General features: G+C 33.8%; 1 pseudogene; it reads left to right on the top strand.

Moving 5' to 3' along the window:
- Positions 1–9,349: 9,349 nt before the first annotated feature.
- Positions 9,350–14,427, top strand: LOC125777568 (uncharacterized; annotated as a pseudogene).
- Positions 14,428–15,115: the final 688 nt, after the last annotated feature.

The raw sequence follows: 15,115 nt of genomic DNA, 5'->3' as shown, positions 1-15,115 counted from the left end.
ATTACTTCAACATCAAATGCGTCTTCACCTGCAAATGACCTGAACTTCTTTTTTACAAATATTTCAAACATGAGCGCGCAGGAACGTATCGAAGATGAGATAGATAGATATTTTACAGAAAGAATACAATTTGATAATGACTTTGACGCAATTCAATGGTGGAAGCAACATAAAGCTAACTTTCCACGCATATCAAAATTTGCACTTAAAATATTAACTATACCTGCAAGTAGTGCGGCGTCTGAACGTGTATTTTCCTTGGCAGGCAATTTAATAACTGATAAAAGAAATCGACTTGCACCCAAAACCGTAGATAATATAATATTCCTGAATTCTATATTTAAGACTAACTAATATGGCAATAAGACCTTAGAAACTTAAAAAACAAAAATATACAATGATATTGAAAAGTAATTTTGTGCAATACCTCAATCTTAATATATATTTAGAAGCTATACTTATAATATATACTTGTATCTTTGGAGTTGAATCTTATGTATGTACATAAATCTTGAAATAAATTTTATGCTTATTAACTTTTATTTTTTACCGAAATTAACTGAAGTTTGCTATTTAGTTTTTTGATAATAATTCATGTAATTTTTATACCATTAAACTGACGTGATTTTTATTTTTAATTTTAATTCCATTGAAAGGAACTAAATTATCATTTTATAAAATAAAATGTAATATTATAAGTGATAACATATTAATGTATGTAAGTATGTATATGTGATTTTTTAATAATAGAGAAAATTAACACAAAATATGAAAATCCAGTTTTTTATTTCATTATATCTAGTCATTATTTGAACCAGTTACAAAATCCTTGTTGTTATATAACGGGTGATTTTTTTGAGGTTAGGATTTTCATGCATTAGTATTTGACAGATCACGTGGGATTTCAGACATGGTGTCAAAGAGAAAGATGCTCAGTATGCTTTGACATTTCATCATGAATAGACTTACTAACGAGCAACGCTTGCAAATCATTGAATTTTATTACCAAAATCAGTGTTCGGTTCGAAATGTGTTTATCGACAAATTTTGTTCAGCGATGAGGCTCATTTCTGGTTGAATGGCTACGTAAATAAGCAAAATTGCCGCATTTGGGTGAAGAGCAACCAGAAGCCGTTCAAGAACTGCCCATGCATCCCGAAAAATGCACTGTTTGGTGTGGTTTGTACGCTGGTGGAATCATTGGACCGTATTTTTTCAAAGATGCTGTTGGACGCAACGTTACGGTGAATGGCGATCGCTATCGTTCGATGCTAACAAACTTTTTGTTGCCAAAAATGGAAGAACTGAACTTGGTTGACATGTGGTTTCAACAAGATGGCGCTACATGCCACACAGCTCGCGATTCTATGGCCATTTTGAGGGAAAACTTCGGACAACAATTCATCTCAAGAAATGGACCCGTAAGTTGGCCACCAAGATCATGCGATTTAACGCCTTTAGACTATTTTTTGTGGGGCTACGTCAAGTCTAAAGTCTACAGAAATAAGCCAGCAACTATTCCAGCTTTGGAAGACAACATTTCCGAAGAAATTCGGGCTATTCCGGCCGAAATGCTCGAAAAAGTTGCCCAAAATTGGACTTTCCGAATGGACCACCTAAGACGCAGCCGCGGTCAACATTTAAATGAAATTATCTTCAAAAAGTAAATGTCATGAACCCATCTAACGTTTAATAATAGAGAAAATTAACACAAAATATGAAAATCCAGTTTTTTATTTCATTATATCTAGTCATTATTTGAACCAGTTACAAAATCCTTGTTGTTATACAATAATATAATAGTAACTCTTACTAATTTCATAATGGATTTCTTAGCCTTTGGTTCATAGCGTTACGGCTCAAGTGGCTCAAGTGGCTTGCGCACAATTGAGCTTCTTCGTATATTCACAAGTGTTTTGTATTCATGAATGTCAGAGAGTCCTAAGCAAAGATTCATAAGTATTGTGAGCTCATAAGCAAACACTTGTGAATATATGCTTCATACAAGCTAAGGAGCTCACAAGCCAAAACTCTCTCTCTCATAATTGTAAGTGAGTAGTATTCACACTTATATTCATTCCGTGAATAATTTGCTTGCTTCATACTCAATTTTTCGCAAGTGGCTCAAAGTTGTGCTTAACTCATTCACTGCAGATCACTGATACATAGCATTGCATTTGCACGCAAATTAGTCGCATTGTTCATTTGCATTCAATAAATGTTCATATTCTGCTCAGCGAGTATAAAAGATTTGAAAGTTTACAAATATTGAGTTGTTGTATTTACATAGGCATTATTGGACTTTCTTAAGGAAGGTGATGGTGCTCATATACTGGAGGAATACAACCAAATAAAAACATTTAGTGATGCCTCACGCCGAATATTGGTGCGTGAAGCTGTAAACTTTCTGCGCAAAGTTTGTGGTAATTATCCATCTCGGCAACAAAAAATAGCTCTTGCAAAAGCCATTATTGCCAATTTTCCAGTTTACAAATGCAGCGCAAGCGAGATAGGAGGAATTGTAAGTGAGTTTTTTTAATTAAAGGGCGGTAGTAACTATAAATACGGACGGCGATTATAATCTTTTTTTTCACAGGATCTCTTTTACAATCTCGCGGAAAATTCAGGATACCTGGTTTCAAAGCTAAAAAATTTGAATAGAAAAAGGCGCACGAATCTTAGCCAGAGTTCAAGTGAATCAAATACAGATAGACGTAAAAGCACAGCAGAGGAATTTGATGTAGGTTTCTTCAGAAATTGTGTCGTTGGAGGGAACTCTGAAGATATAAAGCAAAAATTGAAAACAACGCTGAATGAGAGAATTCGATATTGTACCCTACATCTTGATGTTTTGAAAACTTTTCCGATTTTTCAATACGATCCTGGTATATAAGACAACATTTGTAAAATAATCTTTATTACTAGTAAATAGTTTTCAGATTTCATTCGGTTTTGAACTGCGCTACAATCGTTTAATAGCCAACAGCCTAATTACTTCTTGGCGAAGTTATTTAAAATTCACAGGTGACGTTTTGAAATATACTATTGGAAGCTGTTTAATACCAGGTGAGCATCTTCACTTAGGAAATACATATGTATGTATTAAAAATTTTGATTTAAAGTTTTAGAGTGGTTTATTGAAATCAAACCGTTTTTACATCTGCTACGACTACTACCTTCATTTACACTACGCTCAAAGGAAAATAAACAACAACGAGTAAATTCCGAATCAACCATCAATAAATTTATAAATTTTCAGAATGTAAGTATGTATGGAGTAACGTTTGCGATAAAACTATAACTGTTGTCCTGCTTTTATTCAAATATAAATTAAAAAGTAGCAATAATTTGTCCTATAAGAAAACCAATAATTTAACTATCTTAATAATTTTAGATAAATACACACATAGACGACTTCGAATTAAACAAGAAAAGGAAAAAGTAAGGAGGAAATTGTTCAGTATTTTATTTTAATTGACGGTAAAGCTTTACATGTGCCTATAACATATACTTTCATTGAGGTATTTGATTTATATTTTAAGTCATTTTATGTATTCCATATAGAATTCGATCCAGCATTGTCAAACTTTTTAAAATTTTTTTCTAAGTTCATTTACAAAGTTGAACCGAATGTAAAGTGTTCTAATCGAGTTCTTGAGATCTATATGAAGTTCAAAAGCAAAATTGATGCTGAACGATCAGTAATTTGAAAAATGGGATATCAGTAGGGAAAAAAAGTTTTATAAATAGTACTAATCTAAATGAAAATGTAAAATTTTGTCTATCAAGGGTTTTACCAGAATAAGAAACATTTATACTTTCATTGATATTCTTAATATTTACGAGGTGTCTCCTTCGAAAAATAAGGAGAAAACCTGAAATTTAAAAAGCCTTATGATTACTATCATATTAATTCTAATATATATATAATAATAACGGATGTAATTTTTATCTAAATCATATATGTAAATAGTTTTTGAACTGAATAAAAAATGAATTAAAAACGAGTTCCGTTTCATTCCAGCCTTTATATGGGGGCAAATTTTGGGCAATAGTTAAGAGTTAAAATTACACCTTTTAGTGTAAATTTTTTTAGCACTTTATTGGAGCTAAAACTGCACTCAAAATTTAAGACTTAATAGAGTTAAAATTACACCTTCTAGTGTAATTCTTATTAACACTTTATTGGAGTTAAAATCACACTTTAAGGTGCTGTTTACAAATACTCCGCATTAGTGTCCAACTTGCTCCTTTTAGTGTTATTTATTTTGACTCCTTTTGGTGTTAAGTTTACACTTTTTTTAGTTTATATATATAACGGGTGATTTTTTTGAGGTTAGGATTTTCGCATTAGTATTTGACAGATCCTGGTTGAATGGCTACGTAAATAAGCAAAATTGCCGCATTTGGGGTGAAGAGCAACCAGAAGCCGTTCAAGAACTGCCCATGCATCCCGAAAAATGCACTGTTTGGTGTGGTTTGTACGCTGGTGGAATCATTGGACCGTATTTTTTCAAAGATGCTGTTGGACGCAACGTTACGGTGAATGGCGATCGCTATCGTTCGATGCTAACAAACTTTTTGTTGCCAAAAATGGAAGAACTGAACTTGGTTGACATGTGGTTTCAACAAGATGGCGCTACATGCCACACAGCTCGCGATTCTATGGCCACCAAGATCATGCGATTTAACGCCTTTAGACTATTTTTTGTGGGGCTACGTCAAGTCTAAAGTCTACAGAAATAAGCCAGCAACTATTCCAGCTTTGGAAGACAACATTTCCGAAGAAATTCGGGCTATTCCGGCCGAAATGCTCGAAAAAGTTGCCCAAAATTGGACTTTCCGAATGGACCACCTAAGACGCAGCCGCGGTCAACATTTAAATGAAATTATCTTCAAAAAGTAAATGTCATGAACCAATCTAACGTTTCAAATAAAGAACCGATGAGATTTTGCAAATTTTATGCGTTTTTTTTAAAAAAAAAGTTATCAAGCTCTTAAAAAATCACCCTATAGTTTACAAATACAGAATTTGTGGATCCGGAAGGGGAAGATTGTCAAATTCTATGTATTCGAGCAAATGGTCATAGGGTATGTTTGCAGTGAAGGGCGGCTCCGACAAAATGCTATTGTTATCTAAGTTTATCATCTCAACATAATCAGTGCAGTCAAAATTTATAGTTGGTTTTTTGTAAGCTCTTAATTTTGCTCTAAAATGTCTACCAAATTTAGTCGAAATCGATAAAGAAGTTCCAGAGATTTACATATGCACTCAAAAGTGGGCGGTGACATGCCAAAATTTTCATATTGTCGAATTTCTGGCTGCAATACAACACCGAATACCAAACTCAAGATGTTTCCCTTCAACAGTTATTAAAATTTCCGATCTTTAGTGTTTTCAAAAATTACCGTTACATGGCAGGTGGGCGTGGTTATTATCCGATTTCGATCATTTTCCAGATATCTCTTAAGTAGGCATTGTGTAATATGTGTACCAAATTTGAACGAAATCGGTGAGGTGGTTCCAGAGATATGCATATGAACTCATAAGTGGGCAGTGCCACGCCCCCTATAAAAAATTTCTGTACTGTCGAATTTTCTGCTTAAATACAACATCACATACCAAATTTGAGCAAATTAGCTTCGATAGCTACAAAACAAGCAAACAATCGACAGTGGAATAGGAATTGGATTTTTTTTTTACAAAATACAATATACGAAATTTTCTCGCTAAAAACCGGAGGCTCGATTTTCATTTTAGACCCATGGTTTCTTGGGCAAATTTTCTTAGAATTCGTCGTAGTTTACGATTTTGATAACCGCTTTGTCAAGAAAAAAGTTGACCCACTCTAATGTATATACCTACACGTAAATACAAAACATTATACAGGTATCCCTCGAATAGCACGGTACTTGAGTTGCACGAAATCTCGAATAGCACGGTTAAAAATTGCGACAACCCTCGAATAACACGGGGTTCGAATTACACGAAGCCGCGAAAATTCCTTTTAAAAATTGAAATTTAAGGATCCTCTACCTCTTCAAGGAAAAACAAATCAATCTTTGGAGAGTGACAGTGGTTGAACATATGTAATTTAAAAATTATTGCGTTTATAAAGTTTTACCTTTTAAATTTCAAATAACACGATTTCGAATAACACGGAACCAATTAACCGTGTTATTCGAGGGATACCTGTAAAAAATAACACACAATAAATCGCATGCCTGGTAGAATAAAATGAAGAACAAAGAAAGTCGCAAAAAGTTGCAGCTGAAAACATAAGCTTAGATTTAGAAAACATTAGCTAATATAAACAAACTTGATTTGAGGACGAGAAAGGTATCACAACTTTTTGTATACCTTAATTCGATGTATAAAGAAAAACATACCACTCAAAAAGGCACTTATAAAACAATTGTTTTAAAATAATAAAACAACATATTGTTACATAAAAACCACTTTGTTATATAGGGTGATTTTTTAAGAGCTTAATAACTTTTTTTTAAAAAAAACGCATAAAATTTGCAAAATCTCATCGGTTCTTTATTTGAAACGTTAGATTGGTTCATGACATTTACTTTTTGAAGATAATTTCATTTAAATGTTGACCGCGGCTGCGTCTTAGGTGGTCCATTCGGAAAGTCCAATTTTGGGCAACTTTTTCGAGCATTTCGGCCGGAATAGCCCGAATTTCTTCGGAAATGTTGTCTTCCAAAACTGGAATAGTTGCTGGCTTATTTCTGTAGACTTTAGACTTGACGTAGCCCCACAAAAAATAGTCTAAATGCGTTAAATCGCATGATCTTGGTGGCCAACTTACGGGTCCATTTCTTGAGATGAATTGTTGTCCGAAGTTTTCCCTCAAAATGGCCATAGAATCGCGAGCTGTGTGGCATGTAGCGCCATCTTGTTGAAACCACATGTCAACCAAGTTCAGTTCTTCCATTTTTGGCAACGAAAAGTTTGTTAGCATCGAACGATAGCGATCGCCATTCACCGTAACGTTGCGTCCAACAGCATCTTTGAAAAAATACGGTCCACTGATTCCACCAGCGTACAAACCACACCAAACAGTGCATTTTTCGGGATGCATGGGCAGTTCTTGAACGGCTTCTGGTTGCTCTTCACCCCAAATGCGGCAATTTTGCTTATTTACGTAGCCATTCAACCAGAAATGAGCCTCATCGCTGAACAAAATGTGTCGATAAACACATTTCGAACCGAACACTGATTTTGGTAATAAAATTCAATGATTTGCAAGCGTTGCTCGTTAGTAAGTCTATTCATGATGAAATGTCAAAGCATACTGAGCATCTTTCTCTTTGACACCATGTCTGAAATCCCACGTGATCTGTCAAATACTAATGCATGAAAATCCTAACCTCAAAAAAAATCACCCGTTATAATATATACCTCTATTATCAATACCCATTTCGATTTATGGGGATTGAGCACCATTTTATATTGCAATTTATATTATGAGAGATAATTTTTAAGCTATTTTCACTGCACAGTCCCCGTGTTTCTGTTGTCTCACTTTTCTCGCTTTTGGTAGCCCCTACGAATGGGATAGAGCAAAAATGTATATACCATTGGTTTTATTGGTGTTTTAAGAAACAGCTTTGATACAAACCATGGTAAATTTCAAACTTTTATTTTTTTATTTTTGGCCTATGAAATCGGCCAGTGTGGATTAGTTCAATAATTTTTTTTAAATCGATTCAGTCCTCCGCGCAAACGCTGTAAAATATAATTGATATAAAATGTTCGGTCTGCCGATTGCGTTGATACTACCTCAGGCATTATGGAGTCAATGCTTTCGATATATAGAGCTAAATATTTGCGATTACCATCAAGAGGCAGAACAAATTTAACGTTTTGCATAAAAAGTTTTCTTTTTGGCTGTTTTCCGCCATGTTTGGTTTTGCTACCTAGTTAATATTTAATGTACTCAAACACTTATTAAAATTTTCTGACTCTTCATTTAAGTTCATTTATTTTGTTCTTTCTTTAGTCAGCAGTTTAAAGTTTTTAACTTTGCACTGCATCAAATGTAATAATAATACAACGCATTGCTTTGAGCACAACACACTCTCGTTTCTTTATTGCGTCCCTTGCGTTGTTTTTGTTTTCGCATCGATTTCTTTCACTTCATAATAATTTTAATTCCACTTTTGTTGTTTTTTTTATTTATGCCGAGAGAGAGTTTCGTTCTCAGTCGTACTACTTTTTATTGTAGTAAATCCTTTTCTCTTTGCGACCAAGATCATTTGAAAGTCAATGAGACTCCAAGAAAAGTCAAATAGACTAATGTGGATTAGAATGAAGCCTTTTTTCTGTTATTATTATTTTATTATGATTATTTTTGTTTTCGGTTTGATTCTCAATATGTTTAATTTAAATTTTCTTTAATATTTTAGCTGAAAGCTTCTGTTTCTTAATAATGTATACACAAAAATATTTAAAGTTCTTAGTTTTTATTTGTTTTTTTTTTTTTAGCACGAGTTTTTAATGTTAGGTATGATTTGAGCCCTATTTAATTTAAACACTCTATATTCCACCATCTTAAGGTAAATAGAAACAGAAAGTAAACAGGAGAATGCATGATTTTTTGTATTCCCAGTTCTCTTGTCGATTTCAAAGGCTTTTCGTAGAAACAACATATTAGCCGCGCATATGTAGATCAACTTTTCATTAGTTTGAGCGTTTTTATATTCAATCGTTCCATTCGCGCATTACTGCGAGGCATAATTTTCACAATTGCACGCATACATACACACACAAATGACGATGGCATCCGTATGTCATTGATTTCGCTAATAATTCGATAATAATTCACGCGAAATCGGTGCCAACAAGCAACAAAACTACAACTTATGTGTGCACGATAATTGCATTTGTTGCAGGCGAAGAGCGAGTTATAGACAGTTATACGTACACATGTATTTGGTCATATGTATATTACAGATACATCGTTTACAACCTAAGTGCAGCTAAGACAACATAAATATTTATGTATAGTTATAAGTACTAGTTGTAGATAGTCACACCTGTGTACAAATACTTTTCATTATCAGCAAAAATAAGAACAATAAGAATGTAAATACAAATGGTCCCAAAACCATTAATATTTCCATTCCTTTGTTAGAAGTAAATACAAATAGTCCCAAAGGACAATCGGCAAGAAAAAAAAGTGAACAACTCCACAACGGGACATGAAGCTGTACTTAATGTAAGCATAACTAGTATCTAAGAGAATTGAAATTGTACGCTAGGAATAAGATCCAATTTTGCCAAATTTTGTGAAAATAAACAACATTTGTGACAAGCGAAAAAAATAGGTGTAAAATGTCGTTAACCGCAACCATTACCGATTTGGTTACTCAAATCACTACAGCTGTAGCGAATCAGCTGGAACAGCGCGTATCTGAACAGATTAGGCAGGTTCAAGCTAATGTTGACGCGTTGAATTTAAATGTTGCTCCACCAAAAGTTTTGAGGTACGAGGACATAGAGATAGATACAAATATCCAATGCGATATTGGACTCGATGTTGTGAAGACTGTACACGAGTTTTCCGGTGAGTCGGTTCGATATCCATCATGGCGACAGTCTGCAAAAGCAGCTATGAAGCCTTATGAAAAATACTTAGGCTCAAATAGGTATTATCAAATAGGTATTATCAACCGTAATGTGAACAAAATTATAATACTCTCCTTAGCAACTTTGTTGCGAGAGTATAAAAATATGTAAATGACGGATAATGAAATCTCGATTATCACTTTATCATGCGAGAGTATAAAATGTTCGGTGACACCCGAACTTAGCCCTTTCTTACTTGTTTCTATTCACGTTGTTTTATATATTAGTGTATACGAGAGTTGACTTTTATATTTCAGGATTAGAGAACAACAAGTAAGGAAGGGCTAAGTTCGGGTGTCACCGAACATTTTATACTCTCGCATGATAAAGTGATAATCGTGATTTCATTATCCGTCATTTACATATTTTTTTATTTTGCTGTAAAATTAATTAGAATTAAATTCTGAGAGATTTACCGATAATTTCGGTGAAAAATTAGGTTAGGTTAGGTTAGGCACTGAGTTCTTCGTTTTCGATATCAGGGACCTTGAAAAGTTATAGTCCGATCATGACAATTTTTCGGCAAGGGATACCTCAGCTCAAATACCGTATTTGTGTAAAGTTTTATTCCGCTATCATCATTGGTTCCTAATGTATATATGTATTATACAGAGAAGGCATCAGATGGAATTCAAAATAGCGTTATATTGGAAGAAAGCGTAGTTGTGAACCGATTTCACCCATATTTCGTACATGTCATCAGGGTGTTAAGAAAATATTATATACCGAATTTCAGTGAAATCGATCGAGTAGTTCCTGAGATATAGTTTTTGGTCCATAAGTGGGCGACGTCACGCCCATTTTCAATTTTTTAAAAAATTTCTGGGTGCAGCTTCCTTTTGCCATTTCTTCCGTAAAATTTAGTGTTTCTGACGTTTTTTATTAGTCGGTTAACGCACTTTTAGTGATTTTCAACATAACTTTTGTATGGGAGGTGGGCGTGGTTATTATCCGATTTCTTCCATTTTCGAACTGTATATGGAAATGCCTGAAGGAAACGACTCTATAGAGTTTGGTTGACATAGCTATGGTGGTTTCCGAGATATGTACAAAAAACTTAGTAGGGGCGGGGCCACGCCCACTTTTCCAAAAAAAATTACGTCCAAATATGCCCCTTTTTAATTCGAAGCTTTGTGCCAAATTTCTCTTTAATATCTTTATTTATGGCTTAGTTATGACACTTTATAGGTTTTCGGTTTCCGCCATTTTGTGGGCGTGGCAGTGGGCCGATTTTGCTCATCTTCGAACTTAACCTTCTTATGGAGCCAAGAAATACGTGTACCAAGCTTAATGATGATATCTCAATTTTTACTCAAGTTACAGCTTGCACGGACGGACGGACGGACAGACAGACATCCGGATTTCAACTCTACTCGTCACCCTGATCACTTTGGTATGTATAACCCTATATCTGACGCTTTTAGTTTTAGGACTTACAAACAACCGTTACTCTCCTTAGCAACTTTGTTGCGAGAGTATAAAAACAAATATTAATGGTCGAAAGTTGTTTAATTATTTTTCAAAATATACCACTTTTGCATCCGTTTGAACCAATTTTCGAAACAATTTTCCGACTCTGACTGAGGTATCTTCGCACAAAAAGAAGTCACTAGGTGCCAAGTCAGGACTATAGTGCTCAAAAATGCAGTTGTTTCGGTCGATGTGTGAGAGTTCGCATTGTTGTGGAGAAGAAAGATCCGTCTTCGTCGGTTGGTTTTCCTAATTTTCTTAAAGATGTCTGCAAAAAAATAGTTGCGTACAATTCAGAATTTAATGGTATTCGTTGTTCTATGGGTATGGTTGCGAAATGGTCAGTTTTCCCAAAAAACAAGCACTCATGGCTCGTCTTGAAACACCCATACAGTCGGCCGCTGTTCACTTTCGGGCTCACACGCGTAAACCCACGATTAATCAACATCATGATGTCATAGACGGATTTCGAAGCATCTCTGCCGTATTGTTTTAATATTTCTCTCGACCGTGCTAACCCCGTTTAGATCGGTAAGTATTAGTTTAAGTTTGTCGGCACTGGAGCAACGCCATGCAGCAAGGTTGCTCCGTATCCTCGTGCTGGCTTTGATTCCAACCCGGGCCTGGAGGAATTTTTCAGTTGCGCCTGCGCTAAAAGGCTTCATCCAAACTTCACCTCAGTTAGGTGTAATGCATGCAATGGATGGAGCCATCTTAAGACTCAATCATTGAAAATAGTATTAGCAAACAAAATTGAAACAAAATAAAATTGAAGGTGAACAGTTCAGTTCAATGACATTCATTTCGGGCTAATTGGGAGAGAACTATAATTCATTATGCCCAACTAAAAATACTCTGATTTTCGAATTTCATAATTATGCAAATAATTTTCGGAGCAAAAACTAATATATTAGAATCTAAATATATTTTTACATGCCTGTTCATGGATCAAATCCTTATTTCAATAAAAAATATTCAAACCATAAAAGTTAAATATTGTAAGTGCATATTTTCATACGAAAAAATAATTATTCTTTATTTTTGCACTTATTTCCCTTTATGTTTCCTTTTTGCCTCTCCGCTCTACCTTCTTACTTCACTTTTTCATTCCAGTAATCATTGTGATTGGCCTCTGCAGTGTCGCCAGTAGCGCGTGACTTGAGTCTGCCTTTGAATTTACCACCGTCTCTTCTTATTTTGCCTTCTTTTATAAAGTCATAATTTAGTGAATCAGAAAACAAAAACCTGGGCGTCGCGTAATTTTCTTGTAAAATATGAATGATACAAAATGGGAATTGACTTAAGGTCAGCTATATTGCAGAACTTCAAAGCACTATTTGAGATTTTTTCAGGGACCGGAAATAAGAGTTATTTTACAATTTTTAATAAAAAAAATCATAAATAAAGGAACATCGTAGAAAATTTTTGATTACACCATCATGATGTTTAGGTGAACTATATGCGAAATATTGTAAGATTTTTAAATTTTGATTTTTATATATTTAGATCAAAAATTAAAGTTATTTTTGATTTTTATTTTTTTAGATCAAAAATAAAAGTTATTTTTGATTTTTATTTTTTTAGATCAAAAAATAAGAATTATTCTTGATTTTTATATTTTTAAATCAATAATAAAAATCAATTCAAAATTTGTGACATAATTTGCTTCTTAATCTCTGTTAAGCTTTTAAGTAAAACTAAGGTGTACGGTTATAATAACAACAAAATGTTATGCCCCTGAACTTAAAATAACGCTATTACTTGTTCTTTCATTTTTGTTCTTGTTATTATAAGCGTACACCTTTTATTATTAGCGTAATCTTATTGTTGTTTTCAATTTGCTAGTTTCAATGCATATTGCATATTACATGATAGCATTCAATCGCGAGGGAGAAGTTGTGATGAGCACTTAAAAAAGTAAAAGTTTGATATAAGTTCATAATGGGAAGAAAACGAAATGTATTCATACGTGATTTTTATATTATTGAAGGCTCCAATGGAAAATGTAAACTTTGTAAAAAAAAAAAATAGTGCACTCTGTTTAACTAATATGAAAAGACATTTACAAACGGACCAATGTGATATATATGATGACAAAGGGCATAGAAACCAGTGAAGCATGCAAAAACGATAAAAAAAATTAAATTTACCGTTGAAATGTCCGTGAATGAAGTTGTTAATTCTTGCATCACTTTGTTAACTAAACAATCAGTGCCCTTGTCACATTTTGATAGTGAGCCATTTCATACATTAACAAACCCAATACGAGTATTTGATGGTCTACATATTCCAAAAATAAACTCAAGAAATGTTTAACACCATTTGAAAGATCAGTGTGATAACTTCAAAAATGATATAAGAAATTTAACAAGAAATAAAATACTTTGCTTAAAAATGGATACAGCTACTCGCCACGATCGGGCTATTTTGGTTGTAAATGTGCAAATAATCACATCCAATAAACTTGAAATATTCACACTAGCCATGCTTGAATTGAAGCAGAAACATACTGCGCAATATTTAACCAATAAAATTTAAAATGTTTTGAAAAGTTTCAATATAGATAAGGCGCAAGTTTATGCAGTAACCACTGATAACGGCAGGAATATGGTGAAAGCGGTGCAGCTGTTATCATTGCATAGTGATGACGAAGAAAGTGATAGTGAAATAGAAGACAACTACGAAAGTATTGTGTGCAAAGTAAGATTCGAAAATTTTATTTCTGTTAAATGTGCTGCCCACACATTGCAGTTAGCTGTTAAAGACTTTTTAGATAACTTAAACACAAATGTCAGTCTCCGACTGTCACTCCAAAAATAAACTCAAGAAATGTTTTACACCATTTGAAAGATCAGTGTGATAACTTAAAAAATAATATAAGAAATTTAACAAAAAATAAAATACTTTGCTTAAAAATGGATACAGCTACTCGCCACGATCGGGCTATTTTGGGTGTAAATGTGCAAATAATCACATCCAATAAACTTGAAATATTCACACTAGCCATGCTTGAATTGAAGCAGAAACATACTGCGCAATATTTAACCAATAAAATTTAAAATGTTTTGAAAAGTTTCAATATAGATAAGGCGCAAGTTTATGCAGTAACCACTGATAACGGCAGGAATATGGTGAAAGCGGTGGAGCTGTTATCATTGCATAGTGATGACGAAGAAAGTGATAGTGAAATAGAAGACAACTACGAAAGTATTGTGTGCAAAGTAAGATTCGAAAATTTTATTTCTGTTAAATGTGCTGCCCACACATTGCAGTTAGCTGTTAAAGACTTTTTAGATAACTTAAATACTGGCTAAATGAGTAGCGACGTCGCATCACATCTGCATCAATTTATCACATCGAATCGACTATTCACCTCATCACGCGAGAGAACACCACACATTAACACACATACACGCACATGCACCCAAACGCGATGACTCACTGCAATCTAATTAGAACAAAAGTAATAGAGAAAGCAGCTCGCGCACCTTTCGTTGATACGACGTCGATCACGCAGCATCGCTTTTCGCAGCATCCCGGTTCCCGTTCGCTACCCACCTATATACATACATTTAAAGTATTTCGCTTTATATTAACTAATTTTTATTATAACGTTCATTATTGGATGTATATATATAATATATATATATTTTACGTTTTTTAAACCGGCGGTTTTCTACTTATCATTACCTTGGAGCATTTTTTTATGTAATACATACATTTAAAGTTTTGAACTATTGTTTTCAAACTAATTTCATTATAATAATTGTGACGTGAATTTCGCAGAAAATAATTTTGTAACGATGTTGAAATTGGTGTATTTTCCTTTCACTTAAAGTGTGAGTGGCCTATAAGGTGAGCCATAAAGAAAGGCACTCTGGCTAAAGAAAGTCAGAAAAAAAAAATTAAGATTTCGAAAAAAAAAGTTACTAAAAATCTTAACGTGCGTGAAAGTGCGGTAATAAAAACCGAAAAGGTAACAATAAGTGACAAAACTAAATA

This window comes from Bactrocera dorsalis, chromosome 3 (genome assembly GCF_023373825.1).
Source record: "Bactrocera dorsalis isolate Fly_Bdor chromosome 3, ASM2337382v1, whole genome shotgun sequence".
NCBI classification, from domain to species: domain Eukaryota; kingdom Metazoa; phylum Arthropoda; class Insecta; order Diptera; family Tephritidae; genus Bactrocera; species Bactrocera dorsalis.
This window is presented reverse-complemented; position numbering and strand designations above follow the sequence as displayed.